This window comes from Thamnophis sirtalis, unplaced genomic scaffold (genome assembly GCF_051295495.1).
Source record: "Thamnophis sirtalis isolate CommonGarterSnake01/CBP01778 unplaced genomic scaffold, rThaSir2_p1.2 scaffold_10, whole genome shotgun sequence".
Taxonomy (NCBI): domain Eukaryota; kingdom Metazoa; phylum Chordata; class Lepidosauria; order Squamata; family Natricidae; genus Thamnophis; species Thamnophis sirtalis.
This window is the reverse complement of record NW_028261390.1, coordinates 39225555-39248109: the sequence shown is the minus strand read 5'-3', so window position 1 is coordinate 39248109 and position 22555 is coordinate 39225555. Positions and strand designations below refer to the sequence as shown.

General features: G+C 38.3%; 1 protein-coding gene and 1 long non-coding RNA gene across 3 annotated transcripts in view; both read left to right on the top strand.

Moving 5' to 3' along the window:
- The window catches only part of SPRY1 (sprouty RTK signaling antagonist 1), a 503195-nt gene that overhangs the window by 434545 nt on the left and 46095 nt on the right, over window positions 1-22555 (top strand). The window lies entirely within an intron of this gene.
- LOC148043863 (uncharacterized) overlaps window positions 12819-22555 on the top strand; it is a 21110-nt gene continuing 11373 nt past the window's right edge. The window contains exons 1-2 of the long non-coding RNA XR_015697821.1: window positions 12819-12918; window positions 14752-14818. This is a non-coding gene — a long non-coding RNA (uncharacterized LOC148043863). The remainder of the gene's footprint in view (window positions 12919-14751; window positions 14819-22555) is intronic.

The window sequence follows — 22555 nt, the reverse complement described above, 5'->3', positions numbered from 1 at the left end:
TTAAAGTCAGTCCTTTTCTTATGGTTGGAGTCCTGAACATTAACAGTCTAGGCCAAGACATACCTGAAGATTCCTTGATCTTGCACTGCAATTCTTTGTGGCTTCCTGAATGGTTTATGCTGTGCTTGTGAAGTGATCACAACAGGCTGGTTTCTCTTTGAAAAATTCACAAGTGTCCATTTTAGAGCTATGTCTCTGATTATTGGTGAAGAATAAGAACTTTAATCATTATACACGTTGTATTGTCTTTTCAAGACTGATAGGCATCCATGACTTGTTAAATTGGTCTTTATTTTGACATGACATCCCTCTAAAATCTATATGGTAATAATTTCACTGTGATAAGGGGAGCCAATGAGATTTATATAATGATGGATTGATCAAAATATTCATAACTGTATACTTAAGTATAGGCACACAACTAGTTTTAGTTGAATGAACTGAGGGGAAGCAAAGAGATGCAAACTTTCAGCAAATATAAAAGGGACTAAAGTGTATTTGTTACTTTATAATCAAATATTAAAATATTATCATTGGTTGCTGTAGTTTTTCCAACTCCAACTTTCAAATAATTGGAGCACGAGAATCATTAAAACTATTGTTCCATGGCTATTCAGAATAGACCCAGTTAATTCTTAATAGACGTACCAGTATGTAAAATTGTATATGATCATCCATAACTGATGTATACATACTGACTTTGCAAAATGTATAAACATATCCTATTCTGTTTTCCCCTTATGTAGTCTTCTTTGTCATAATCAAAGTATTGATTGATACTACAAAACATTAAAACGATAGTAAGAAAAACCAGAAAACTAAATGGACATGGAAAGAAATATTTATGCATCCCTTTCCTTATGGCAGTCAACAAAAATGTGAATCCTAATACTCTTGGCATTGCCAAGAAGAAATCAATCTTTTAAAGGATAATCAATCCAATTAATGTTTTAAGTGCAAAATGCCCTGAACCAACACAGTGGGATGCCTTTCATCATTTCATCTGCAAGCAACTAATTAGTGGAAGGAGTGAAAAGTCTTTGGATTCTATTTAATCCACCTTAACCTAATGGTAAAATGACTCCATATCATTAAATGCCAAAGGACATTAGTGGCTGCACCATGGCCATTTGATTCAGTTGGATTGAACATTGCCTGAGGGTCAGCTAAAACAGCAGGGCTTTGTTGCTAACTTCAGAAGAGGATGGTACAACAAAGGTTTATGATCAACTTCAAGGAGTACATAAAGCTGCCTTCTAAGCAACTTCCTATTGGCTCTTTGGCAATGATTACTATAGCATGTTGTTACCATCTCAGACTGCTTTTAACCGAGCCCTTATTACATCTGAAGTCATGATTTAAATTGCTTAAGTCATAATTTCTCAATCCTTCTACAGTTGAAATGCATGCATCTGAGTGCCTTTGGTATGTTAATCTTGCTCCATTTTCTGCAGGGACAAAGTATTTAACTAAATCACCATTGGTACATTGACGGTCTACAACATTTGTATTTATTTACAAATATATAATTTCATTACACTATAAATATATAGCACAGTTTAAACATTCAGAATTTCAGAGCTTTCAAAAGGATCTTAAGATCTTTACACTGATCAAATTGTGTACTGCATGCATTTCCCATTCTCTTTTAAACAGCAATCCGTTGTCACACAAAGAAATACAGTATGTATCATTTTTAATAATGGCAGGAAAGAGACATTTCCTTTTCAAGGCATTTCCAAAACAATAATATTTCTAGGCATTTTAGATATAACATTTATGGTAAATGCCAAGCACTGAATATATATTCTGTCAAAATAATCTTCAGACATTTGTACTATATATAAGATAATGACTACTCACTCAAACATTAAAATTTCAATGTAATAGTAGAAACTTATTTCAACGTAATTGTTACTCAACATCTTTTGTATTTGAGCTGAATTTTAAAAAAAAAACATAAATCATTTTCATTGCAACCCTAAAAATATATTTACACTCCTAGAAAGTTTACATGCAAACTGTTAACAGTGGTAGTACAGTGTGTTTTTTTATTTTCAAATGTGCATCGCAGCCCTATGGCATAGACACCGCCCCTCCCCCGATGGATATATATTTATGCATTATCACTTTTCCCCACTTTTCTACTCTCTTTTTCTGCTGGTTCCATTGAGCTTTTTCATTCCCATTTTGCAAATCCTTGGCTTTCCTTCTATCCAAGAATTATTCATGCCAGTTTACAAAAGTTATGCATAGTCTTCCCACCCAGGCAAGTTGATCTGATTACAAAGAACTGGTATTGTGTTTACAGCAGACAGGAATTGATTGTAGGGAAACAGTGTTTAACCACTTGCAAAGCCTTTCTAAAAGATCTTTATTTGCATAGGTTAGTTGGGAAGGGACAAATTGTCTCCTTGCTCAGATCACCAGAATTTTGTGGCTTGGCCCGTTTCAGATCAAGATGCAAGCTACACTTTGCAGACACTTTTACAAATGAAACAATGTGCAGCATATTTCAAAATATTAATGATATATAGTTTCACTGTTCAAAGGTTTGCTTTTCTGCAACAGCTAGAACTGAGTAATATTGTACAATATACAGCGTCACTTCTGTAGAGAGAAACCTAAAATATTGGTATTTCACAATGAACCTTGTAAACTGGAATATATTAACTGGAACGTTGTAAACTGATAATATATTAAGAAAGAAGCAGAATTGAAATGCAGTTTGAGCAATGAAGACTCATTTTAGTGGCCCAAGATTTAAGTGTAACTTGTTTATCCACAAAATCTCTTTCAATGGCTAACAATTAACTGGAAAACTTTATATTACCATTTATATCACCTGGCATTGTTTTGCCAGGCACTTAAACCTTCTTTTAAAGCTCAGTAATAGCAGTTTTCCCCAATTTTAGAAGAATTTCAAAGCAATAGTTCTGAATTCTTCTAAAATAGTTTTGAGTTCCTTGTATTTTTCAAGGATAAAATATGGAATCAGGAAAATATAAGTGAGAGTTAGAAATAAGCAAATATCAGTATAGAGTAGTGCAAGCAAAAGAAACATATATTAAATGATAACAACAACAAACTCTGTTCTTTCTATGAGAATGATTCACATCATGGATGTGAGCATGTTTCTTTTAGAAATATATCACAGTTACTAATTCCATCCTTGAGTCTGGTAATAACTTTCCATAAAATCTAGACAAAGTAAATCCATCCATCTGTAAAAGTTGATGGTAGACTGACTAGTTTAATCTTGAGATGGATGACCTATACTTTTGCTATAGCTGAAGAACTCTGTGCACATTCAGTACACTATTTTCAAAAAGCAGTTCAAATGGTGTCATTTTAAAATATAAAACAAAAAGTTCAGAAATAATATAGGAGAAAGGTAAAGAGGGTGTATTGGTTGGCAGAGTCAACCAATTCAGATATAACTTTCTGTCCATTTTCGTTGTTGTTGTTGTTGTTAGTTGTTAAGTCATTCTGACCCATTGCAACCCCATGGACAACATTCCTCCAGGCCTTCCTGTCTTCTACCATCCTCTAGAGTCCATTAAGCTTACAACTACAGCTTTGGTGACTCCATCAGCCTCATTCTCTGTCGTTCCCTTCTTCTTTTGCCCTCAATCTTTCCCAGCATGAGGCTCTTCCCCAGTAAGTCTTTCCTTCTTATTAGGTGGCCAAAGTATTTGAGTTTCATCCATTTTCTTACTTATCTGTTATATAAACATGAGGCCTGGAATGAACCACTGTGCCATGTCTTAAGATTCTCATACAAAAAGTGGCATTCATGACAAACCACAATGAAACCAAAATGACATGCATGTGGTAATGTGCTGCATTTATATTACAAAGATGATACCATGCATTTGTGTGATGATCAGATGTCTGCTGTTTTTTGTTCGGGTGGACAATCACCATGGATCCACAGACACATACAGGCATCCACACCTCAGATTATTTCTCCATTCTAATTAAAACTGCTCCTACAACATAAAGCTTCCCTTTCCATTCTCCTTTTCTTAAGAGAATATAGTATATAACTTTAGAATGTTCTTTGGAATGAGAATCACAAAAAGAGGAATAGGCTGCAATCATTTCTAATTTTCAACCAATAGTTTTTGGAATTATTTCTAAAATTTCAACCAACAATTTTTGAATAATAGTTTGGTTGGAAGTGGATCACATGAGTAGGAACAAGCTGTTCATAAAATCCTTTTGAAATGCAGAAGCATATCTCACCATCATATTACTTACCTTTTGAGGCATTCCAGGAAGATGTGCCAGAAGAAAGTGGCAGTTCTTTCTTTCTCTTGCAATTCTTCCTAAAATGCCTCTGAAGTAACATACCACATTATATTGCATTTTATCACATTCTTCACATGGTACTTAAGAGATGTAAAAATAATTAATATTTGTAGAGAGAGTTACATAGAAATCTTTTAAAATTAAGACAATAGAGGAATAAAGTAGGCTGGCCATACAAAACAGTAGTCAGTCCTCTGAAAAAGTTAATGAAAATGGCTCTTCTGTACTACATCATATTTCCCAGTATTGGAGTAAGTACACATAATAAACCATTCTGAGAGCTAAATACTTCTGAAGAAAAATTCCCTTACATTTCAATCTCTCATCATCATCAGTTTTTCCTTCAATTTGTCACAGAAAACTAAGTCAGTTCACAAAGATCTTTCTAGGCCAAACAAGAGGACTAACCTGACTATTACTCATATAGATGTCTCTGATACAGGCTAAAAGTGCTGACAGGATTTAACTTGCTTTTTTGAAAAGTATTTTGAAGAGCTGTAAACTAGCAATTTGTACTACATGCAGGAAGTAGAAAGTAAAATGGTAATTTTGTCCCTATTTAACACCTTGCATACAAGAAGAAGCCCTGAATTAGTATGACAATGGCATCCTGCAGTGTTTGCAAACATGTGGCAAAGGAAGATTTAGGTGTGAAAATACCTTTGGGGCTTTCTTTGACCAAGCCTTTTTGCATAAGCCCAGTGGCAATTACTGGCTAAAATAAACTAAATTCAGTGACATTGATCTTATAGAAAGAAAGTTTCTCTTTCTTCATAAAGGAACTTTGCACTTCCCTACATAATTCAGAATTTCATTGAAAAAAGAAATTTAAACTTTACTTTTTTAAAACCACAGGTTCGTGTCTGATTTCCTCTTTCCATATCTTACTCCCTTTTGCTTTAAGGATGCAAACTGGAGAGAACAGACACTACAAAATTGCAGATAGGGTGCTCTTCAAAGGAAAAGGAAAGAAACTCGCCATGATAAAGAGGCCAGTAGATTAATTAGGGGCTGTAACTTCCCCACACACTAATCTTCCAAGGAGTGGGAGGAAAGAATGCGAGTCAATGGCAGCTGAACAATGATTCCTCTCATCCAGGCATTTAGCCTGTGAGCAAATTGAAAAGGGACCCACACTTTTAAAACCACCAAGAAATAGCCATCTTTTTTTATTGATATCAGCATTTTTTTATGAGGCATCTTCATCAAAAGATATTGCACACATCTCTGCACCCAAAAGAAGAATGTGATATCATACCACTATCTCATTAATAACACTTCTCCAGATAGTTTATTGGATTGAGGCTCAAAGGTTGTGTTCCCTGAGGATTATGAAACACTTAGTAACACTTTTGGAAGGCATGGTTGTGTATTGTATATAGAACGCAAAAAAAAAAAACCAGAGGATAATTGCAAGCATAAAACAGTCTATATATTAGTGTAAAACTAACCTAAAAAGCTTTATTACTATGAAGTATTAAGACAATCTAACTATTTGTGAAAGTTTTATGATTTTTAGAACCCTTAATCTGACAAAACAAAGGCAGAAGATCGAGAGGAAAAAAAATAACAATGCATGAGGTGGGGAAATCCTGACTTGATATTGAATTGTGCCAAACCTCAAAGGAGTGCTTCTCTTTGATTGAAGTTTTGCAAAGCAGGTACATTGTACCTATGGTAAGCTCATTATAACTGCATCCGGTCAAAGCAAACCCTTTGATGGTCTTTTGCCCATGTATGTCAGTGATCTAAAAAAAATGGATCTGGAGGCACTTCCAGTTCCTGCACTGATAAAATTGTTCAGGTGAAGCACATCAACTTTTTGGAAAAGGAAGTACAGCTTGAAGCAGATCATTCTAAGTGATAGCAGCTGAAGTGAACGCACAAAAGAAAGAGGTAATATAATGTGAGTGTGTCTAGTAAGAGCTATGTGTAATTTTGAACTCAAAGCCTGCAGGAAGAGAGACTACAGACATTCAGAGTAGATCTTAGTTGGCATTAGGATACATTCCACTAAAAATAGAGTAAATGTATAGGAAAAAGCACAAATATTAGAAGACAGAAAAATCAGCAACTATGACTTAACTAAGAAATAAAAGTGGAAATAAGCAGTCTCATTGTTTCATCTCTTCCACGTTGCTACAGGGATTATGTAACACAAACATATCTTAGAATAGTTTTCTATGTTTTCTGATTAAGGACAGAATGTTTTGTATTGTTTAATCAGAGTTCTGTGTTGTTCAGATAATCTTCAATTTGCTTTCTTTGGTGTTGTTCACTGAATGTTTAATATGCAATCCATTTTCCCCACATTAGTCTGCATAGGTAGGTAATGCGATGCCACACCTTACTCTGCTTTTGTGTTTCATTCTCAACTGTAAGTTGCATCCCATTGCATCCAGTTTAGTGGCATTTTTCTTGAGCTGAGCATACAGGGAGCTGCCCAGGATATGCTTTATCTACCACTTTAGGAAAATATATTTATTTTGGTATACTTTTAATAATATCCCTGTTCCATATCCATATGGCAGGACTGGTGCCTGGAAGGTTTTCATAATATTTTTCACTGAGATGTTTTGTTTCCTCTGTGGAAACTAGTTTAACTATTGAAAGATTGCTGTGGCTGGTTATGTTTCCTATTGACACTTTTTTCTGTACTTTTATTAGTGACCTAGGATATTTCACTTTATTAACCTAATTATAACCCTAATGTGGTTATATAGATTCCACTGAGATGGATGGCAGTGTGATCAAAATCTTTGCCAGAATCTTTAGATGGTTGATATGAATTCTTAGGTCTTATGAATTTTCACTGGTTTTGATATCATACAAGATATCAGTGCCTTAGTATTACTGCTGCAAATATGCCCCTGTCATCAGAAAACTGAGATTCAGTGGGTTTCATCCATGGATGAAATTCAGCAAGTTCTGACAGGTTCTGGAGAACTGGTAGCGGAAATTTTGAGTAATTCGGAGAACCGGCAAATACCACCTCTGGCTGACCCCCAGTGTGGGGTGGGAATGGGAATTTTGCACTCTCCTTCCCCTACCACACCCACCAAGCCATGCCCGCAGAACCGGTAATAAAAAAAAAAAGAATTTCGTCACTGGTTTCATAATACTATAATGGTTCCTCAACTGTGGCATTTCTTTGGAAAATGTCTTTGATTTTCAAAGCTTCTCACAAAATTGGTCAGAATATACAGTTGATGGCCGCTGAAAGATCAGTGAATATAATGGCTGTAATTTTGCCTTTCTGAAGTCATTGTTGTATGAGGCTTTTTTGATGATGAAAATTATCCTTAGTTTGTACGGAAACTGGACTGCTGTTCTTTGGTTGTCTGTTGTCACTGTTTTTAAAATTTACTTGGATGATTCTTTCCAATAATTAATGGTAGCTTTTGTGGCTCTGTATTTTTTCAAATTGGGATTAAGATATCTCAGTGCAGTGTAAACATTTCTGAATTGTAACATTAATTCAGAGGGTCTTTACCAACTTTGAATGCCTCAGCTTTGATTCCATTCATTTCAGTTATTTTATCATTTTCATATTTTTACTGTCACTTTCACTTCATTTACTGTGGGCTATGCATCCAAATCCTGCTTTTCTTGTGCTTGGACATGTAGTAAATCAGCTGCTGCCCCTGAAGCTCTTTGTGATTATATAGTTGTTGGTAAAAAGAAAAAAAACTCCCTTCTTTTTTAAATTCACTAATTTAAACATCATATAAACTTCCCATTAGCCTTGTAAATATAATTGATGGTTAATTTAGACTAAAAGTAGTAAACTGCATACTAAAGTTATATGTCTGTGCTGTCTCTTCCAATGTTAGGGTCTTTATTTTCCCTTGTGACTTATGCTCTGCCTTTCACTAATGGTGAATTTCATGGTCAGTTGCCTCTTTATGCCTTGTCAATAGACTTGATTTATTTCTGTTAGTTTATCAGGAAAAAAGCACATGAGATCCATACTAGTTTTCATGATCATATGGTTGAGTATAGCCTTTGGCACATTCATGGAGAGCTTCAAAGACTTCTTTTTTTTCCATATCACATCAAGCAGTCATAAAGTGGTGAATCTATTTATTAATGCTATTTTTTCTGGGAGGGCTGATGGGTGCAAAAAATGATGAGTACCCAACAATTTTTTTTCCTATAAGGAATAATGTAAATACATTTAATGTGTTCCCAAACTAAATGCAATGCACATTTTTATGGCAATATGAAAAAAAGATGTGGTTGTATACCATTACTTTACATGAGAAATAAACCAAAAAATAATAATAGATACTTAGATTAAGTGAAATAAAAACTTCACTTTGCTTGTACTAATGACAAAAACATGAAAATACAGAAAATGACTACAGAATCTAATATAAGACTGCAAGGGGCTGTACAGAACTACCAAATGACTAAAGTGTCACACTTTGTTTTGGCTGGAAAGGTTAGCAAGTCACAAGGCAACCAACACCAATAAGTTCTAGGTTGTATATTGAGTACCAAACAAATAACAAAAACCGGGACAAAATTTTCTTGTCAATATATGTTGCATACCAGATTCAATAAGTTTCAAAGCAGTTGAGTACTGAGATACCATTGTATTTTTTTACAGCTTGTTCAATCAGTTTGGACCTGTTCTTCTTTAGTAATGTAAATTGTCCTTTATTTTACATTGGAGTTTAAATTGACTTTTTGAACAGACTAAATCATGAATGGGGTTAAAATCAGCATTTTGAATTCTTTGGTCATTTTTTATGGATGATCAGAAGTAATTAGAATGTAATCTGGGATGAATACATTCTTGCCATCTGATGCTTTTGGGGGGTGGTAGAAGAGACCTTATTACTAGGCTTTGGCTGCTGCAAATGATAAATTCTGACACTATTTTCATTTTGTTAACCCAGTCAAATTTTCCAAGGATTTCTTCTCCTCCTGGTCTATCTGCTGCCACATGGACACTGAAGTCCCCAGCTATTATAACTAAATCCCCCTTTGGATTTGCTGTCAAAAGCATTTGAGATTTCAATGTAATGATCTTCTTTGACACATCTGGGCTAATTTTGATGGGAGTATAGATAGAGAATTGTTCTGAAAATGCCAGAATGATTAGGCAGTTTGAGATATTTTGGAATTTCAACACACTTGTGGTTATGCGACTAGTGTGATGTCAATGCCCCCAGAATAAAGAGTGTATTTCTTCATTGTTTTCTGATATTTGAGAGGTTTTTTCTCTTTAATTCAGTTGGTCTGTTATCATTGCTATTGAAATTCTATAATATATTTATTTTTGAACAACAATGTTTCTTTTGGTTCATATCAAAGATCACTAAACAACAAAAAGAAATTGCTTTTAGGTTTTGTGAAACATTTAATAATTCATCTGTTGAATCATTTTAATTCCTTTGAATTAAAAATATTAATAATAAAAGTAAAGATGCTTTCATTTTTCAGAAGGTGTACATGAAATTCCAAGTACTTTGAAGTTTTTAAACATTATAAAAGTGGTGATAACATATATGCTTTCTTAAGAAAAAGAAATTGATTTTATGAAGGAATGAAGAAGAAAAGAATTTAACTTCTGGTTTGAATAACACAGCTATGCTATTACAGAGATATTACTATTTAAGTGGACAATATTAGTGCTGCTGAAAAATGCTTATCAAAATATCCTTTAGTACCTCTGGATTATTAGGCAGGGCTCTGGATCTAATACTGACGCTTGTATAATACAAACATTTATTATAAAAACTCTGTGGAAGCATATTCCCCATATTTCAGTAGAATCTGTAGCAATGCAGACACATAACGGATGTGTAATAATCTTATTACAATGTTAGAAAAGGACTGCTGGGAGTTATTTATATGTAAATATGCATAGAATATACACTTTTCTCATGTATTAGAAAAAGTCTCTAAAGTTAGTATAGTAAGGATCCATTATGACAAAACACAAATCAAGCACATATATCAGAAAAATTTCCTAATATATCAAAACTATATGATTCTAAAATTAGGTTTTTAAATAACTAGATGATGTAACTGTCATTTGCCTGAATGAAGATAATTTGTTCAACTGAAATATGTTTTTAGAACCCTTGCTCTTCAGGTAAATGTCTCAACACATGACTGTAATTGATGATGACATTTACTTGGTAACATTTATTTTGGCTTTGGAAATTGAATAGGTGCCTAATGTAATAATGGGAACAATGAAGATTTGCATTTGGCCCAAGATTTGTATGTGGTCCATGTCATATGAAAATATAACTGTAAAATGTGAGGCTATACATTTTAAAAAATCTCTCATGTCATTCGTGTTTAACAATTCAGAGGCATATTCTGTAATTAAAATAATAGCACTGACACCATAGCAGAGACAAAATAGAAATAGATGTGTATACTAACAAACTTTTGTATATATGATAAAAATATTGTATATATGATAAAAAGCAAACTAATGAAAATAGCTTTTATGTTATGATCTGTCTAAATGAAAACTACTCTGATTCCTGTGAAATCAGGCTGAGACAAAAAAAAGTTGCTGTATGCTAATTTTGAGACCTGATGTCTTTGAATAGAAAGAAAAATTATGAGCTACTTTTAATTCCATATTTATTCACATAAAAAATCTAAAACATTATCATGGTATGCCTGCCAAGTCAACATGCAAAATCCAGCTTGGCAATAGCTTATCAGGAGTGACCAAAATGCATAAAATACTGAAGGAGATTTATGATTTTATTTTGATAAGCTGCTCAAATAACATCAAGTCTAATGAAAAGTTATGGAGATTTAAAAAGTGTGCACCTTCTTTTCTGACATTTTCAATAGAACAATAAAGGTATTGTGACATAATTAACTTCAGTGTCTGTGTGTGTGTGTGTGTGTGTGTGTGTGTGTGTTTTCTTACCTAATAGACTCTGTGACATTTTATTCCTATGAATAGTGCTAAGGTCTTATAAAGGAAAAGTGATATCATAATGTTTTAGTGATATAAGTTCAAATGTAAATATATATTTTTAATTCTCTATTGGAACTAAACAATTTGAGCAAATTTGAACAAAATCAGCACTTTTCTCTTATTTTCAGCATTTACTTTTGAATCAGATTCAAACACTTCATATGCTCCTAATGTTTCTCCATTACTTTCCATTACTTTCTATTCTAATATTTCCAGTAAAATCTTTCTCAAGTTAGTTCCTGGTGACAAGCCAGGAATTTGCTGAACAATACTATGGTGATGGTTTGCAATAGCCTCCTGTGGGATTTTTTTCTAGATAAACTGTCTAGTCTATACGTGTGGACTTTCTAAGTAGTGTCCCATCCCAGGATTAACTATAATTAATCATATTAACTTTTTTCAATCAATCAAATTTAGCAAGCTGTGCCATCTTCTGTAACTGATGTTTGCCAAAAACTAATACGCACCATCTTCTCTATCATAAATTATTCAGCCTGTTCCGGGGCTTTCTTATAGCAGTATATTCTTATCACTTATTCTTATAAGCCTTAGAAATATTCTCTAATTTCTGCTTCAAACTTTTGAAAAATCAGCCCCTTCTATGTTTATACTTGAAGTCTGTGCCAAGAAATAAATAATTAAGGGCTTAGCACAGTGATTAATAGATACTATTGTATGAATGGACGCTCAAAAGCGAACTTTCTTAAAAATAATAATGGCTTATGTGTGAAATTTTAAGAGAAAAGGAAAATATAGAAAAACCAGGCAAAGTAACTACTACTATTACTATAATTTTTACATATGTAGGACTCTTATACCAGTACAAACACACACACAGACACACACAGAAAGTTTTGCACAAAACTTTCAGTGAAGGATGACCATATTTTATTACAATCATCCAGAGTTAATCTACATCTGTAAGTAACTTTTTCATAAGATAGTTCATAGGTAACATCTGTTCTTCAATTTACTGAGTAATTGGAGCTTTAAATTAATCTTCCCTGTGTTGAAAGTGTTCTGTTTTAGTCCACACACATAGCAATAGCAATAGCAATAGCAGTAGACTTATATACCGCTTCATAGGCCTTTCAGGCCTCTCTAAGCGGTTTACAGAGAGTCAGCATATTGCCCCCAACAATCTGGGTCCTCATTTTACCCACCTCGGAAGGATGGAAGGCTGAGTCAACCCTGAGCCGGTGAGATTTGAACCGCTGACCTGCTGATCTAGCAGTAGCCTGCAGTGCTGCATTTAACCACTGCGCCACCTTGGCACACACAAATGTTTTAAAGGTTTTATTGAAAGCCCAAGCCCCTAATGTGAATCCCCAAGAAACCACTCACATTCATTTGCAAAGTCCTAGGAATTTCAAACTGCTCCGTCAGGGTACAAAGCTACCAAGTCCAACAGCAAAGGCAAATGCAGTCCACAGAGTCCACAGTGCATTCCAGGAATCCAAAGCAAAGGTACAAATCCATGAGCAAGTCCAAGGTCCATGATCGATCACAACATAATCCAGAGTCAAGAAAACCAAGAGCATGAAGGAGAACCATGCACACAGTAGGAGAAGGGCAGTTGTCTCCAACAATTCCCAAGTCCATCTAATTAAATAGACAGTCATCAGTGCAACTCATCAGGAAGGGTGAGTAGCCTTGCCAACCTCCATTCTGTCTGCCTCCACTTAACCCTATACGCCTAGCAATCCTCTGCACTCACTTCCAAAGTGTGGTTCTTCCTCATTGTCTGAGCTGGCAGCTGGGGAAGCCATAAGAGAAAGACTAATCCCTTGCGAAAAGAAGGACGTGGAGAAACTACTTTAATTTTCAAGTGATAAGTGGAACTACCAATTTCCATGTGGTAAACATGTACTAAGCAGGTAATTAAAAATAATTTGGATGTTCAGAAATATTTAACTTGACAACAAATTAATAGCGCCCCAATGTTTTTCAGAATTAGCTGATAGTTAAATTAAATACATTAAATTAATATACAGGGTAATCCTCGACTTACAACAGTTCACTTAGTGAAAATTTAAAGTTACAACATCCCTGAAAAAAGGGACTTATGACTTCACACTTACAGCTATCCTTGTGGTCATGATCAAAATTCAGATGCTTGGCAATTGACTCATATTTATGATGGTTGCAGTATCCCGGGGTCAGTGGTCCCCCTATCCACCTTTCTGAGAAGCAAAGACAATGAGGAAGCAAGATTCACTTAACAACCATGTTACTAACTTAACAACTGCAGTGAATTACCGTATTTTTCACACTATTAGATGCACTCCCCCAATCCCAAAAGTGGGTGGAAATGTCTATACATCTTATAGAGCGAATATTGCGGTGGGGTAAGGGGGGTTGGTCACTGCTACCACTGGAAAAACTGGAGCCTTCGCTGATGAGTGGCTGATTGGTGGTTGGATCAGCCTGCCGGAATACCACTGATCAGCTGTTCTAGGCATTGGGGATCACCTCTACTGTTCACTGCTACCAATTGCCGCTGATTGGCAGCAGCAACGATTGGTGGTGAATGGCAGTGATGGTGAATGGTGGTGGCAGCAGCAGCAGCCTAGCTCAGCAGACCGGTGGTGGGTGCAATGAAGCAGAGCCCTGACGAGCCATGGGCTGGGCCTGTGATAATGTGCTTAAGCTGACCAGGCTGTTTGCTGTTTGCTGCCAGGACGCTAGCCAGATGAATACTGGATGGATGTTGGGAGGCAAAGCAGATTTTTTTTCTTATTTTCCTCCCATAAAACTAATGTGTGTCTTATGGTCCGGTGAGTCTTATAGTGCGAAAAATATGGTACTTAACAACTGTGGAAATAAAGGTCATAAAGTGAGGCAAAACTCACTTAACTGTCTCGCATTGCAACAGAAATTTGCTAAGCTCAGTTGTGGTTTAAGTTGATGACTGTATATAATTATTTCATGCCAGAATATAAGAACCTCTGAACTTAGTTTATATATTATAAATTAAATTTTAATGAATTATTCTCACTGTATTTCCAAGAATAGAAATTTCTTTTCTATATAAATTAATGGGATCCAATAAGCATGTAATATTAGTTTTGTGTTAACTGTAATGTAAGAATTATTGATATTCTTACTGATATTAATACAATTTGCTATTTAAACAAAATGGAGATAATTCTTGGTTATAATCTTTATTTTTTGCATATCAGATTGAAAGTTATGAAGATATGAAGATATGTAGAAAGGTGAAGTAGAGAGTATGGATAAAGTTAGTCATATAATCTTAATTTTGTTACTACTTTATTTTAAATTGATTCAATGTATATGTAAGCAACCAAACCTCAATTTCCCAGATCAGTGATATGACCATTTCACACATAGTATGACATTTTTCTGTTGTGAAAGTTATCTTGAATATGTTTATTTTTGCCAGCTACAGCTTTTAATTGCCCTGTTTTGTCTCTTATTCCTTCTTATCTTACTCTTATTCTCTGAAAAAACAGTTGCCAAACAAACAGGCAGCTAAAATCTTCTCAAGTTTGCAGATAACAGCAATGGACCAAAGAGCTGGTAAGTGTCTAACAATCATGAATAGTTTCATTCTTTGATTAGTTGGGAGTTCTCATACCAAACTAATCTTAGCAAAAACCAAATACTTCCTGAGAGAAAAAGAGAAAGAAACCATCCTGGTCAACCCTCTAGATTTTATAAGATTAACTTTTTGTTACACTGGCTTTCATTTATTTGCCTGTCAATAAGAAACAAATATCAAACTAAGGAGTTGGGTGAAACTTCATATGCATTTCAAAGATTTAATATGAACCTTATTTTTCATCAAATCATTCATTCCTCCAGATGAGTTTTCATCATTTATATCCATTTAATCTTCATTTTAGGATGTAAGTTAAAATGCTTATTCATTTTTATATGGAGAATCATCATTCTCCAAATGCTGGAATTTAATACTTTTTGCAACTTAGATTTCACAAATTTTCAGTAAATGTAGACTATAAAAATACCCAACATAATATATAATATAAAATGGACCTAATGTACAGTGTGAAGAACATTTTACCTTGCACATCATAAAGAAGAATATCATCACCAGAAACCCATTTTAACTAAATGAAAGTCCATAGTGCAGAATGAATGCCTTGTCACAATTTGCTCAATATATCTCTTAGTTTTATATTGTTTTCAAACATATCTGTGGAATAATTTAATTTATATGAAATAGTGTAATTAGAGATCACATAAATATTTATCCTACATTAAAAATAGTACTGTAAGTAAAAAGATTTAAATTTCAAAACAAGAAATATTTATCCTTATAATGACAGTTTTTAAGGAAACACATACAAGAAATACCTATATGATATAATCCAGCTGTCCATCTGGGATCTAATCCAGCTCCCATATAGCACATTATGTATGCCTCCTCAAGCTAGATATAGCAGGCTCTTTCCGCAAAAGTATTTCAGTAATGATCTTAGCATGTGCAAGATTAGAATGGCTGCCAGGCTTTTTCGCTCTGAATTAATCAGGAGAAAAGCACTGGAAAACTCCTAGAATTAACTCTGTAACCATCCGGAAAAAGGTCCCTGGGGATGACTGCAATTCAGGGGACCCGAGGAGACCAGACATCTGGGGGGGGGTCGCCACTTTCGGGCGGCCCCGTACCACGCAACCTTCAGCGGCTTTCGTGTTACCTATGCTGTTCGGCGATGAAGATGGCGGCGCCGCACTGATGATGGTGGCATTTTCCAGCGATTCTCGGCGGTTGTGATGCCTTTCGACCCCTTCCGCTCGACTTGGTGAGCCTTTGGGGGCCTCACTTGACTGCCATCGCTCCGGAGAGGGGGTGGTCGATTTGTGCTTCTGCCAGGGCTGGGCGAATTGGGCGGCTGGCTTTGCTTGGCGCTGCAGCAGCCCTTCTGGACGCCCCCCTTCCCTACTTGGCTCAGCCTTCTCGTCAGCGCTGCCTCTTCTTTCCTCCGCTCTCTACTTGATCCGACCTTCCTTTTAGTGCGACTTTTCCTCTGCCTGCCCTCGCTGCTGTGGGGCCTCCTCCTGCTTCTCCTGCCTAACATCTGGCTTTCCCCTACCTCGGCCTCTGAACACCTGACCTCTTCCAACCGCGGCCTCTCGGCTCCTGGACTCGCATTTGCTTCGACCATTGCCACCCGCCACTGCCCCTGGAGTACCATCTCGGATAGCGCCCACTCAATTCACCTTATTACAGCGCCATGGACTTTGGATGGGTGGGGGCACTTACAGCAAGTGTGGAGGCCCTCTGACATGTCGGTGACACCTACAGTTTGCTCCTTGGTGCATTTGTTCAGCGGAAGGAGCGACGGAAGATGGCAGAAATACGGGTGGGGACTTAACATTTTTTCAACTGATGTACCCCCCCTCTTCTTCGATCCGCCTCAGCCACCCTGGACTTTGGACCCTTCTGTTATATCTTTCCAGGTCTACAGGAGAGGGGGGAAGACGAGACACTCTCCTGTATACCACCTGTATACCACCACTGGTTCTCAGCTATTTCAAACTCTAAGAGTCACCTGCACAATTATTAATACCTGCCCGAACCTTCTTTGTATGTGGAATGTTTGTTGTATGAATGTAGATGAATGATCCCACTTTTTAAATTAACTTAATTTTTATACCCTGTTTTATTTTACCTATATGTTTTTAATGTTATAGTGTGGTATGCATGTGGAGAATGGCTGTTTGGTATATATGAGGGGATTGAGAACGCGGCCTGGAGCCCTCTCCACTGAGTGCAGAAGCAGAAGTGGATGGGGGCCCGGATCCGCCTCTCATCCCAGAGTGCATGGTATGAATGGCCTGCCGGGGAGAACGGGGGCTGTGGGAGGGGAGGAGGGGTCCACGGGGATGGGGACAGGCCTGAGCATCTCTGTTACGTTTGGGAGAGGCAGGTACAACGGGAGCTACAGGGCTAGCCATTACCGGCGAAGGAGGGTTCGCTACGTCACAGCGATCCCTCGTTCTGGCCCTGATAGCTCAACTCAAGGACCAGGTGGCAAGAGATGTCAGGGCCCTGGTTTCAGGTTGCCGTTGCTAAATGCCAGGTCTGTGATTCATAAAGCTCCCCTCATCCGGGACTTAATATTAGATGAGGGGCAGACCTGGCATGTATTACTGAAACCTGGCTGGGCCACAAGGGAGGAGTCCCCCTCTCAGAAATGAGATGCCCAGAAGGGTTTCAGGTGCTCCACCAACCACGACACCAAGAAGGGGTGAGGGAGTGGCAGCTATCATCCGAGAGTCATTAGTCCCTCGTGGGATCCCTGCTCCGGAGACTGTTGGGTCTGAGTCCCTTCTGGTGAAGATGGACCTAGGGGGTCAAGTGGGCTTGTTTCTAACGTACCTACCTCCCAGCTGCATTACAACAGCCCTGCCTGTGCTCCTAGAGTCAGTAGCCGGACTGGCGGTTGAATTCCCCAGATTGATAGTACTGGGGGACTTCAACCTGCCATCTCTCGGCAAACGCTCATATGGGGCACAGGAGTTCATGGCTTCCATGACAACCATGGACTTGACCCAGGTAATTCAGGGTCCGACTCATACAGCGGGACACATGCTCGACCTCATGTTTCTCTTGGGACAGTGGAGACATGATCTGGAACTGAAGGGCATAGAGATCTCGCCCTTGTCATGGTCAGATCACTTCCTACTGAGGCTTGATTTTCAGAAACTACTCCCCCACTGCAGGGAGGTGGAACCGATTAAATGGTTCCGCCCCAGTGCCTGATAGACCCATCAGGATTTCAGAGGGAGCTTGGAGAGATACCTGACTCCCTTGCCCACAATCCGACAGAGTCCTTGGTCACTGCTTGGAATATAGCGGCGGCTGAAGCACTAGACTGGATTGCGCCTTTGCGGCCTCTCCGTGGCAGTGTATCCAGGAGAGCCTCTTGGTTTACCGAGGAACTTTGGGAGATGAAGCACCAAAAGAGACGTCTAGAGTGACGCTGGAGGGCTAGTAACTCCGAATCTGACCGAACACAACTAAGAGCCTTTATTAGGACTTATTTAGTGGCGATGCGGGCGGCAAAATGTACTCATTTTTCTGCTCTTATTGTGTCCACAGAATCTCGCCCGGCCACCCTGTTTAGGATAACCCACTCCCTCCTGAAAGGGAGGGATGCGGGGGAACCCTTACAGGGAAGAGCTGAGGAATTTGTTCAGTTTCTATCGGACACTCAGATTCGGACGGACCTGGACTCCACTTGGACAGTACCAGCGGAGATGCCGAGGGAGGGCCTTGATCAGATTTCTTGGAGCGAGTTCCAGCTTGTCACTCCTGAGGAAGTGGACAAGGCCATGGGAGCGGTGAGTGCCTCCACCTGCTTACTGGACCTGTGTCCCTCCTGGCTGGTCTTGACCAGCAGGGAGATAACATGAGGCTGGCTCCAGAGGATTGTTAACACCTCTCTACAGGAGGGATCTTTCCCGCAGCCTCTGAAGGATGCGGTGGTAATACCCATCCTTAAGAAGCCTTCTCTGGACCCAGCTATCCTTAAAAACTACCGTCCAGTCTCTAACCTCCCTTTAGTAGGGAAGGTTGTTGAGAAGGTGGTGGCCTTTCAACTCCGACGGACCTTGGATGAAGCAGACTATCTAGATCCCTTTCAGTCAGGTTTCAGGCCTGGTTACTGCACCGAAACTGCTTTGGTTGTGCTGACCAATGATCTCTGGCGAGCCAGGGATAGAGGACATTCCTCTATCCTGGTGCTTCTTGACCTCTCAGCGGCCTTCGATACCATCGACTATAGTATCCTTCTGCGACGGCTGCAGGAGGTGGGAGTGGGAGGCACCGTTTTACAGTGGTTCTCCTCTTACCTCTCGGGCAGGTTGCAGTCGGTGTTGGTTGGAGGACAGAGGTCGACCCCTATGCCCCTTAAATATGGGGTGCCACAGGGCTCGGTCCTGTCCCCCCTCCTATTTAATATCTACATGAAGCCACTGGGTGAGATCATTTGCCGGTACAGGATTAAATACCACCAATATGCGCACGATACCCAGTTGTATCTGTCCGCCCCGTGCCAACTCAGCGAAGCGGTGGAAATGATGTGCCAGTGCCTGGAGGCTATCAGGGTCTGGATGGGAGCGAACAAGCTTGCACTCAATCCAGACAAGACCGAGTGGCTATTGATGTTGCCCCCCAAGGATAGTCCAGATATTCCATCCCTTAGCCTGGGGGGTGAAATTTTACACCCCTCAGAGAGGGTCCGCAACTTGGGTGTCCTCCTGGACTCGCAGCTGACACTAGAACACCATCTGTCGGCTGTGACCAGGGGGGGTTTTGCCCAGGTTCGCCTGGTGCACCAGTTGCGGCCCTACTTGGACCGGCAGGCACTTCAAATGGTCACTCATGCCCTCGTCACCTCAAGGCTTGATTACTGTAATGCGCTCTACATGAGGCTGCCCCTGAAAAGTGTTCGGAGACTACAGTTGGTCCAGAATGCAGCCGCGCGAGCGATATCGGGTGTACCTAGATACACCCATGTTACACCTATCCTCCGCAAGCTGCACTGGCTTCCTATTGGTCTCCGAATGCGCTTCAAGGTGCTGGGTATCACCTTTAAAGCCCTATATGGCCTAGGACCCGGATATCTGTGAGACCGCCTCCTGCCACATACCTCCTAACGGCCGATAAGATCTCACAGGTTGGTCCTTCTCCGGGTGCCGTCAACTTGACAATGCCAGCTGACGACCCCTCGGGGGAGGGCCTTCTCTGTAGCTGCTCCGGCCCTGTGGAACGATCTACCCGCAGAGATCCGGACCCTTCCCACTCTCTCGGCCTTCCGAAAAGCCACTAAAACTTGGCTATTCCGGCAGGCCTGGGGCTGTTGACCTCATGAACGAGGTCCAGCCCCACCTAGATTGAGTGTATGGTGTGTTGCTTTTAAATCTGTTTTCTCTTTCCCTATTTTTTAACTTTTTACCTTTTTAGTCTTGTACTTTGTAAGCCGCCCGGAGTCCTATGGGATTGGGCGGCACATAAATTTATTAAATTACAATTACAATTAATTATTAGTACCATTGCTGGATTCCAAAGGGCTTGGTAAGCAAGTTCTTTTAACATAGCATTATTCTCATACAACTAGATACTGAATTGATCAAGCAGTTATTAAATCTGCTGCTATTCTTACATTGTGAACAACTGACATGCAGGTGATGATTTCTTACTTTAAATAAATGGGATAATTCTGCCCATTGAGGTAATCAATGGTTTCAAATGCAGCACAAAGAATAAAAGTATCCTGTTGATCAGTTAATTTTTGCTGAAGATTTTCCTTAGGTTCTTGGTGCATGCCAATATTTTTTCTTTATTATTGATAGTAATTCCTGAGTTGATTATAATATAATATATGTTGTAATATTCCAGTTCACTCCAGTTCAATTCATCGGCTCAGTGGTGGTCGGTGATTGAAATGCATATGGGAATATTGCTCCCACCGCCTTGAGTCCGGAAACAGTTCCATAGATGGAAGGCATAGACGTTGTGTGAGGTACCAACATTTAGTACTGTAAGATGCCCCAGGCCGCTCCTGAGTGAAGGAGTGGAACATCTGCCAGTTTGAACTGAGGTAATGGAATGTGAGAGAACTGGCAGTTGGAACAGAGTCTTTTCCAGTGGGAAGGGGGAGTAGAATGTCTAACTCCTTAGCATCAGAGTGTGTTAATATAAGGCAACTGGCAGTTGGCACAGAGTTCTTTTCAGGTTGGGGAGGGGGAGTAAAACTCCTTAGCACCAGAGTGTGTTAATTACTATATAAAAAATACTAATGATCTGTTGGTCATTTTGAAAAATCCTTTCTTAGCAAACATCTAGAAGCCAAGAGAAACATATGTGCCAAATTTCAAGTTTGTAGGCTTTACAGTTCTGGAGATTTCGTGATGAGTGAGTGGTATTTGGCTTTTTAATATATAATTTGTAAGTATTATAATATTGATAATTTTATAATATTACAATGTAATATTGCATATTATAATAGTCAATTATTGTACACAAGTAGGGAATGACTTAGTGTATGTAGCAGGTTCAACTTAAACTATTCCATTTTGTGGAGATATCCCAGTGCCTAAAAAGGCTTGTAGAATGAATTCTGTTTTAGATTACATTCTTGCAGCAGCTTTCTTGATCATACTGCCACAGTGGGCAGAAGAACTATGGAAAAAATCACATGACTTTTGTTTGATGTCCAGTGATCCTATAAATTTAAAATCCTGAAAAATAGGATTAGAATATATAGTTCAAGCATGGGTTTTTACTCCCCTACTAAAAAAAACCCTCAGAAGTAATTAAGTGAAACAGATAATAGTACCTAATGTCTGTTCTGTATCCTTGCTCTAATATTGTGTGATAATTAGTCTGTTCTTCATTTGTTCTGGCTATTTGGATTCATCTGAAGGTCTGCTGTCTGAAGTTTCCTCTGGGAAACTTCAATTTGACATTTTCCAGATATTTTCTTGTATAGTATCACCTAAGCAGATACTTTTCGAGTGAATTTCAAAACATGATAGTGAACAGATTATGGTTACATTGGTCAATTAAGTAGTGTTCCTTCTTGAAAATGTTTGGAAAATTGTGGTGTTTAGGGACAACACAAACAAAAATAATCACCCAAGTGTTTTGCTTAGCAATATGCTTTTCAGATGAGATAATTTCATTATGTCTTCTAACTGTACAGGCTGCACTAGCAGTTATCAGTAGATTTTAATATGTTCAGTGTACAAGTGATTGCCCACATAACCCATTACAAATTTTAAGTACATTAGACTTGAAATATTTATTTATCATTTTTGTATAGTCATTGATTTTACATAGTGACTCTGGGTGGTGCACATAGCCATAATCAAGAGAATATAAAACATTAAAACAACAAAGAAAACATTTTAAAAAAATATATGAAAACATACAGAGAGTACCTAATGTAATATCAATTCTGTATATGGAAAAAGTCATAGGATTACATGTCTTGAGATTCATTCTCAAAACCATTGGGTAAATGTGTTGCAGAAAATGGTATTATATGACATCCTCCTGATGTTGCTTTTGTGTTAGTCCTAGTCCTCAGCTGAGTCAATTTAAAAGCATATTTAGTTTTTATTCTTCTAAAGTTGTATTCTTCCTTCTTGCTCCACCACATTTTTTTCCAGGGACCCCATCAAGCATATTTTATTGATTGTTAAAGACTGGAGTGTGCTAAATCCTTAATGGCCATTTCAGAGTGCTCTAAGTACTCTTAAACCTCCAACTGCTATTGCCTAAAA